This window comes from Rhinoraja longicauda, chromosome 28 (assembly GCF_053455715.1).
Source record: "Rhinoraja longicauda isolate Sanriku21f chromosome 28, sRhiLon1.1, whole genome shotgun sequence".
Classification (NCBI taxonomy): domain Eukaryota; kingdom Metazoa; phylum Chordata; class Chondrichthyes; order Rajiformes; family Arhynchobatidae; genus Rhinoraja; species Rhinoraja longicauda.
This window is the reverse complement of record NC_135980.1, coordinates 28,851,945-28,861,484: the sequence shown is the minus strand read 5'-3', so window position 1 is coordinate 28,861,484 and position 9,540 is coordinate 28,851,945. Positions and strand designations below refer to the sequence as shown.

General features: G+C 48.9%; 1 protein-coding gene across 1 annotated transcript in view; it reads right to left on the bottom strand.

Moving 5' to 3' along the window:
* The window catches only part of kank3 (KN motif and ankyrin repeat domains 3), a 58,252-nt gene extending 56,844 nt beyond the window's left edge, over positions 1-1,408 (bottom strand). Inside the window, exon 1 of the mRNA XM_078423895.1 lies at positions 1,190-1,408. The gene's annotated coding sequence lies outside the window, so the exon portion shown is untranslated. The remainder of the gene's footprint in view (positions 1-1,189) is intronic.
* Between the last annotated feature and the right edge of the window lie 8,132 nt (positions 1,409-9,540).

Genomic DNA, 9,540 nt, shown 5'->3' with positions numbered 1-9,540 from the left:
AGGTTCAAACCACACTCTCACCAACACACACTCACACTAGGCCCAGTGCAGGGTGGGTAACACACACTCACACTGGACCCAGGCAGTGTAAACATCCTCACACACGCGAGGACAATGTAACACACTCACACTGCATAGTGTAACACACCCACACTGTATAGTGTAACACACCCACACTAGTGCCAGACAGTGTAACACACTTACCCCCACCCCCAGAATGTGTAACACACTCACACCCGTGCAGTGCAGTAACACACTCACACCAGTCCCCAGTGAGTGTAACACACTCACACCCATCCCGGAGAGTGTAACACACTCACACTGGTCCCGGAGAGTGTAACACACTCACACCCATCCCGGAGAGTGTAACACACACTCACACCCGTCGTGAGCAGTGTCTCACATCCACCCACACCCTCTTTCATCACCGCTGCAGTTTACATGGTACATTTGCCCAGTACCGCACACCCTGAGCACAACTCCCACTGTCCCAGCACAGCCTTGTGTCCACGTCTCCCACCAGCGGCTCCAGCGCCCAGTTTGTGCCTCTGGTCCACACGGCGACAACAAGCCACAGGAACCCAACACCGTCTCTCTGCTCGTCTCGTCTCGTCTCGTCTCGCCTCTTCTGGGCTTCAGCGAGGATTTGTACACGGGACACCCGCTGCTTCAGGCACTTGTACGGTCCTCACCTCCCTCCATCCCTCCCTCTCTCCCTCCATCCCTCCCTCTCCCCCTCTCCCTCTCTCCCTCCCTCTCCCCCTCCCTCTCTCCCTCTACCCCCTTCCTCCCTCTCTCCTCTCCCCTCTTCCCCTCCCCTCTTCCTCTCTCTCCCCCTTCCCTCTCCCCTCCCATCTCCCTCTCACTTCCCCTCTCCCTCAACCCCTCTCCCTCTACCCCTCTCTCCCCTCTCCCACTCTCTCCCTCCCTTCCTCCCCCTCTCCCTCTCTCCCTCTCTCCCCCTTCCTCCCTCCATCCATCTCCCTCTCCCTCCCCCCCTCTCTCTCCCTCCCCCTCCCCTCTCTCCCCGTCTCCCCCTCCCTTTCCCTCCCCTCACCCCCCCCCCCTCTCCCTCTCCCCCTCCTACCCAACCCTGGCTGTGTGTGACTGACCCCAGGAGACATTTCCCGGTCCACACTCAGGTCGCCCCCCGCCTCGCCCACAACATCTGTGTAAATACAAGCCTTACAGACGAGTACCAGACGCCGGCGGCTCCTCGCCCTCATGGAACCGGCCTCACCACCTCCCCGTAGCGGGGTACACGGCTTGTAAGGGGGGGTTCCTTCACTGGCAGCTCCGGGAGATGAGCAGGAGAGAGACGCCAGTCTGTGTGGAGCAGCCCCGGGGCTGAGATTACTCTGCATTCCCCTCAGTTTCCGATTGAGCCGCCGACACTGCCTCTGTGTCATCATAAGTAACGCCTTGTGATGACTTCTCATCCCTCCCTCCCTCCTCCGTCCCTCTCCCTCCCTCCCTCTCTCCCTCCCTCCCTCCCTCCCTCCCTCCCTCCCTCCCTCTCTCCCTCTCTCCCTCCCTCCCTCCCTCCCTCCCTCCCTCCCTCCCTCCCTCCCTCCCTCCCTCCCTCCCTCCCTCCCTCCCTCTCTCCCTCCCTCCCTCCCTCCCTCTCTCCCTCCCTCTCTCCCTCCCTCTCTCCCTCTCTCCCTCCCTCCCTCTCTCCCTCCCTCCCTCCCTCTCTCCCTCCCTCCCTCCCTCTCTCCCTCCCTCTCTCTCTCCCTCCCTCCCTCCCTCCCTCCCTCCCTCCCTCCCTCCCTCCCTCCCTCCCTCCCTCCCTCCCTCTCTCCCTCCCTCTCTCCCTCCCTCCCTCCCTCCCTCCCTCCCTCTCTCCCTCTCTCCCTCCCTCCCTCCGTCCCTCTCCCTCCCTCCCTCTCTCCCTCCCTCCCTCTCTCCCTCCCTCCCTCCCTCCGTCCCTCTCCCCCCTCCCTCTCTCCCTCCCTCCCTCCCTCTCTCCCTCCCTCCCTCTCTCCCTCCCTCCCTCTCTCCCTCCCTCCCTCTCTCCCTCCCTCCCTCCCTCCGTCCCTCTCCCCCCTCCCTCTCTCCCTCCCTCCCTCCCTCTCTCCCTCCCTCCCTCTCTCCCTCCCTCCCTCTCTCCCTCCCTCCCTCTCTCCCTCTCTCCCTCCCTCCCTCCCTCCCTCCTTCCCTCCCTCTCTCCCTCTCTCCCTCTCTCCCTCCCTCCCTCCCTCTCTCTCGCACCCCCAGCCAGTCCAGTCTGAAGAAGGGTCTCGACCCCAAAACGTCACCCATTCCTCATCTCCAGAGATGCTGCCTGTCCCGCTGAGTTACCCTAGCATTTTTTTGTGTCTAAATTGGGTGTAAACCAACATCTGCAGTTCCTTCCTACACAAGTTCAGAAGTGATAGGAGAAGAATTAGGCCATTCGGCCCATCCAGTTTCTTCTGCCATTCAATCATGGCTGATCTATCTCTCCCTCCTAACCCCATTCTCCTGCCCCACAACCCCTGACACCCGAACTAATCAATAATCTATCTAAGCGAGACAAATTGCTGGTGTAACTCAGCGGGACAGGCAGCATCCCTGGAGAGAAGGAATGGGTGACGTTTCGCGTCGAGATCCATCTCTCCAGAGATGCTGCCTGACCCACTGAGTTACACCAGCATTTTGTGTCTACCTTCGATTTAAACCAGCATCTGCAGTTTTTTTCGTACAAGAATCTATCTATCTCAGCCTTAACCATACCCACTGACTTGGCCTCCACAGCCGTCTGTGGCAAAGAGTTCCACAGATTCACCGCCCTCTGACTGAAGAAATCCCCCCTCATCTCTTTTCTAAAGGAACGTTCTTTAATTCTAAGGCGATGACGTCTGGTCCTCGACTCTCCCACGGGTAGAAACATCCTCTACACATCCACTCTATTCAGGCCTTTCACTATTCAGTAAGTTTCATCTTTCTAAACTCCAGCGCCCTAAAACGCTTGTCTTATGTTAACCCACTCATTCCTGGGATCATTCTCGTGAACCTCCCTGGACATCCTTCCTCAGATGTGTTGATGGAACCCAAGTAGAGATGGTTGAACGCTTCATGATCCTGGGAATAAATATCATCAGCAATCTGTCCTGGACCAGACATGTGCAACTCATGGCTAAGAAAGCTCACCAACGCCTCTACTTCCTTAGAAGGCTTAGCAAGTTCGGCACGTCCCCTACAACTCTCACCAACGTCTACAGATGCGCCATAGAAAGCATTTCATCAGGACGCACCACAGCTTGGTTTGGGAACAGCTCCGTCCAAGACCGCGAGAAATAGCAGTGAATTGTGGACGCAGCCCAGACCATCACACAAACCAACCTCCCTTCCATTGACTCCATCTGTACCATACTGCCATGGCAAGGCCAGCAGCATAATCAAGGATAAGTCTCACCCCGGCCACTCCCTTTTCTCCCCTCTCCCATCGGGCATGACGTGAAGACGCGCACCTCTAGATTCCGGGGCAGTTCCTTCCCAGCTGTTATCAGGCAGCTGTAACATGCTCTCACTGGCTAGAGTACGGTCCTGACTTGATTGGAGACCAGTGAACTATCTTTAATCGGACTTTATCTAGCATTAAATATTATACCCTGTGTCTTTTGTGGATGGCTTGATTGTAATCATGTATAGTCCTTGTGTGGATAACACGCAATGAAAGCTTTTCACTGCACCTCGGTCCATGTGAGAATAATATCTAAACTAAACTAAACATGGGGACACCAGCAGATCTTGGAATCTGGAGCAAGAGACAAACTTGGGCGGTCGGGGACGGGGAATTGCTGAGTGCCTCCAGCTACTTGTTCTTTGTTATCAATACTCTGGTCGATTGGGCAGTATTAATGAAGCCGCCAATACTAACAGAAACACAAAGTGCTGGAGTAACTCAGCGGGTCAGGCAGGATCCCTGGAGAACATGGATAGGTGACGTTTCACAGAGTGCTAGAGTAACGCAGCGGGTCAGGCAGCATCCCAGGAGAACATGGATAGGTGACGTTTTTGGGCCTTGATCCTTCTTCAGTCTGATTTGTATAAAACGTCATCTATCCATGTTCTCCTGAGATGATGCCTGACTTGCTGCGTTACTCCAGCACTCTGTGAAACGTCACCTATCCATGTTCTCCTGAGATGCTGCCTGACCCGCTGAGTTACTCCAGCACTTTGTGTCTTTTTTTGTTGCAAAGCAGCATCTGCAGTTCCGCACATGTCGTCTGGGCGGCACTAAGAACTGCTAGTGACTATGGTTGATGTTGTGCTGATGGGAACACGTTTATGTGTTAATGGTAAGGGTGTGTGAATGGGTTGACCTATCAATATAATTGTATTTAATTGTATTTATGTATTTATTTGTTTTTGCATTTATTGCATATATGTTTGTACGCACCGTCAGGATTGGCTATTTTTTAATTTCGTTGTACTCGTTGCAATGACAATAAATGAATATTATTATTATTATTATTATTATTATTATTATAAATGAATATTATTATTATGTTTATTGATATCAGTGTGCTGGGACATTAGTCATGCTTTATGGCCTTCAATTACTGATGTTGACTTGAGTGCTTTTCGCAGTTTTAATAAATAGGTTGATGGTGTTAAGGGATTGATTATTGTTGATGGATTGGCAGTATTCATGAATTAACAATAGATCCAATGACAATAGATTGGCCAATTTAATAGTTTGGCAGTACAGTATTAATCTAAATTTTCCCTAGAGTGCATAGGATAGTGTTGCTGTGCGGGGATCTCTGGTCGGTGGGCCGAAGGGCCTGTTTATCTCTAAACTAAACTAAACTACGTTAAGATGCAAATTAATGGACGTAAGTACAGCCTCTGAGAATGTCGGAAGAATTTTTGCACAGTTCTTGTTCGTTATATATATATATATTACTGAATAAAGTATATTTTGCTGAAAAGTTATTGAAATGCGGACTGTGGTGACAAGTTGTCCAGTGCAAATTGCCTGACCTCCCAATGGCTGTGCTAATGTAGACACAAAATGCAGGAGTAACTCAGCGGGACAGGCAGCATCTCTGGGTAGAAGGAACGGGTGACGTTTCGGGTCGAAACCCTTCTTCAGAGTCTGCACAGAGCCTTCAGAGTCTGAAGAAAGGTCTCGACCCGAAACGTCACCCATTCCTTCTGTCCAGAGATGCTGCCTGACCCGCTGAGTTACTTCAGCATTTTGTGTAAACCAACATCTGCAGTTCCTTCCTACACATTTCGGCGGTGTTAATATGCTGACTAGTGCCACTTGCTTGGGAGTGCTAATTTATTGACAAGTATTAATGTAGTGACTTAAAGGTGTTAACAGTCTCAGTGGGCTGGCATCATTACCAGGATCGCTGGCCTCATTAGCGAGGAGTGTTAATGGACTGTCAGCCACGACGGATCAGTTCTAACAAGTGGGCAATGTTCCTGGTCCGAGCAACATGACCACTATTAAAGGCGGCTATGTTCATGCTTTGGCCGATGTTAACAGATTGTTCTTTGTCAACAATTTTTCAATGTGGCCAATGTCGTTGTCTGGCAGTGTTAATGAGTTGCTCTGAATTAATTTTGTGGTGAGAGTTATTAAGATGGCAATGTATTGACAGATGTTGATGTGGGTGTATATATATCAATATATATCTCAATATATATGTATATACATACATACATATATATTGAGATATATATTGATATATATACACCCACATCAACATCTGTCAATATATATATATATAAATATATATATCAAGATATATCTATACACACACACATATATATATGTGTGTGTATATATATCCAGTATATATACAGTATATATATACAGTATATATATTTACATGTATATACACACACACACATATATATATATATATACACACACATACACACTCGCACACACATATATATATACGTATACACACACACACACCCTGAACTTTTTATAATACACACATATTGAACGTTTATCATATTGTTTACAGAGCACTATGTTTACATATTCTGTTGTGCTGCTGCAAGTAAGGATGTCATTGTTCTATCTGGGACATGTGACAATAAACACTCTTAGCTCCTGGGGTGGCAGTTCCTGAGTGGGCATTGCACTGGGTTGGGCAATGCTAATGTATTGGTGCACCTTGCCCAGGTGTATCTGGGGTAGTTGGTGATGGCCCACCAGGTTTTGTGGCAGTGTGTGATATCTAGAAGTAGCAGTGGTCCATTTAAACTCCTCTACACGGAACAAGGAACCATGAAACCCTGAGTGATCACGATGTTTCCAAACCAAAGAACATAACCCAATTGTGAAAAAAGTGATCTCGAGCCCAATTAATGAAAAAACGTGAGTCCAGCAGAATGGAATTGTGAATATAGACACTAAATGCTGGGGTAACTCAGCGGTACAGGCAGCATCTCTGGAGAGAAGGAACGGGTGACGTTTCGAGTCGGGAACTTTCTTCAGACTGAGAGTCGGGGGAGAGGGAAACACGGAGAAATGGAAGGGCAAGGTGTGAAAACAAGGCATCAAAGGAGACGAGGTTCAAGGGAAATGGAGAATAGATCATTGTTAACCACGGGAAGGTGACAACGAAGCATACAGAGATAAAATGTAATCCGGAGGACAGTGCGAGTGGTCGGAGAACTAGGAAGGGGGAGGGATGGAGAGAGAGAGGGAAAGCAAGGATCACTTGAATTTAGAGAAGTCAATATTCACACGGCTGGGGTGTAAGCTACGCAGGCAAAATATGAGGTGCTGTTCCTCCAATTTCGTTGGGCCTCACTCTGACAGTGGAGGAGGCCCAGGACAGAAAGGTCAGTGTGGGAGTGGGAGGATGAGTTAAAGTGGTGAGCGTCCGGGAGATGAGGCAGATTTAAGAGGACTGAGTGGAGGCGTTCAGCGAAAGTGTGTTATCTCTACACAAACCACTGTTTTCAAATACACAGGACGTGATGTTAAAATCCAAAGTGCCACCACCTCTTACTGCATGTACCATGTTCAGAGGTGCAGCCATAAACATTGCAAATTGCATGTTTCATAAGAATTACCTTTTTCCTGCCATCTAGGATTTTAAAACACCAAAATTCAATCAAATTATATGAAAAAATAATGGATTTTGAGACTTTGTTTTCATCCCATGGAAAATTGACCTTGCCCAACTGACAATGTTCTGCTTCCTTGATCATCTTTACTCTTTTACATTTCTTTCATCCATTGTCCTATATCTCTACATCAAGGTCTATATCTCTCATTTCCCTTTGCCGTGACTTTCAGTCTGCAGAAGGGTCTCGACTTGAAACGTCACCCATTCCTTCTCTCTCCAGAGATGCTGCCTGACCCGCTGAGTTACTCCAGCATTTTGTGTCTGTCTTCGGTTTAAACCAGCACCTGCAGTTCCTTCCCACGCATTTCATCTTGCTCAGCTGTGCCTCCTGGTGGTTGATGGAGAAATCGCCTTGAATGGGCCAAGGCAACTCTTCCTCGTGGCTTCATGTGACTGGACCAACATTGACAGACAACACTAGAGTAGCAATCTCCCTGCTTGAAGATCTGAACTAAAAAAATATATATACATATATACATATACATTTATGGTTAATACTTTTAATGGAAAATTCTAAGCGTTTTTCTCTTTAATTTCAATTGCAATCTTCAAAGCTTGAAATATGGACACAACTCAGCGGGTCAGGCAGCATCTCTGGAGAGAAGGAATGAGTGACGTTTCGGGTCGAGACCCTTCTTCAGGGCTTGGGAAGGCTGTTTGGAAAAAACGATGCCTGAACTCTAATGGTGTTTTTCCCTCATTTTGAAGTTTATATCCAAGTCTCTTGTGGCAGTTTCTACTGAATCCTTTCTCAACTCCTTTTCAGGCAGTGCATGGCATGCAAGAACAATGGGGATTCATCCGGACAAAGTTAGTAGAGAAAGTCAACTCTATTAATAATTGGAACCTGAGCACTTTCAAGGCAGTAAAGAGTAACTGAAGTTTGGAGATCAAGCGTGGAAACAGGCCCTTCGGCCCACCGGGTCCATGCCGACCAGCCATCACCCCGTACACTAACATCATCCGACACACTAGGGACAATTTACAGAAGCCAATTAACCTACAAACCTGACATAGACACACAATGCTGGAGTAACTCAGTGGGACAGGCGGGATCTCAGGAGAGAAGGAATGGGTGACGTTTCGGGTCGACACACTTCTTCAGACCCGCTGAGTTACTCCAGCATTTTGTGCCTTTCGTCGGTTTATACCAGCATCTGCAGTTCCTTCCTACACAACCTGCAAACCTGCACGTCTTTGGAGCGTGGGAGGAAACCGGAGCACCCGGAGAAAACTCACTCGTGGCGACAGGGAGCACGAGCAAACTCAGCACAGACAGCACCCGTGACAGATCGAACCCAGATCTCTGGCGCGATAAGGCATCGACTCTACCACTGCGCCTTCACCATTATATTTCATGCATTCTCTGAAGTAGGACTTCGTCACTCTCAGTCTGATGAAGGATCTCGACCCGAAACGTCACCCATTCCTTCTCTCCAGAGATGCTGCCTGACCCTCTGAGTTACTCCAGCTTTTTGTGTCTATCTTCGGTTTAAACCAGCATCTGCAGTTCCATCCTCTGGAGCAGTGCTTTCCATTGCTGTTGCTTCTCATCTTCTCCACGAGGGGACACAGTAACACCAACTAATGCTGCCAGGTCCAGCAATGCTTCACCCAATCGTCCGTGGGCCCAACAGTTGTCACACGACCAGGTTGGGCTCAATGTAATAACTATTTTTACTGCCATGATTTTAAAAAGGCAGCTTTGACTAACACGGGCATTTGCAATCGTTAAAATAGACCATCATGTTAATTACAATGGCACAGCTTTTACCAGGCTTTTGGGATGGTGATGAACAGTACTCCAGTCTGCTTATGTAACGTTGCACCAGTACGTCCTGCACGTCTTTGGAGTGCGGGAGGAAACCGGAGCACCTGGAAAAAACCCACGCGGTCACAGGGAGAAGGTACAGACTCTGTACGGACAGCCCCCCCCCCCCCGTAGTCAGGATCAAACCCGGATCTCTGGCATTGGAAGGCAGCAACTCTGCCCGCTGCCCCACTGTGCTGCCCTTTACTCCTCTTGTGATTTCAAAATGGACCACAATGCACATCAATTTTATTTTTCGTTTTGATGTTCAGATACAAAACTCTGTACAAACTAACTTTGTATTACAGACAACCTTTGTCATAATGGATCAAAGGGGAGGGGGGAAATGGTGTCCGTTATTGATGGTTGTCCGCAATCATACATATATATATATATATATATATATATATACACACACATACATGTATATGCGTGCGTGTGTGTGTGCGCGTAGGAAGGAACTGCAGATGCTGGTTTAAACCGAAGATGGGCACTAATGCTGGTGTAACTCAGCGGGACAGGCAGCATCTCTGGGGAGAAGGAATGGGTGACGTCTTGGGTCGAGACCCTTCTTCAGACTGATGAAGGGTCTCGACCCGAAACGTCACCCATTCCTTCTCTCCAGAGATTCTGCCTGTC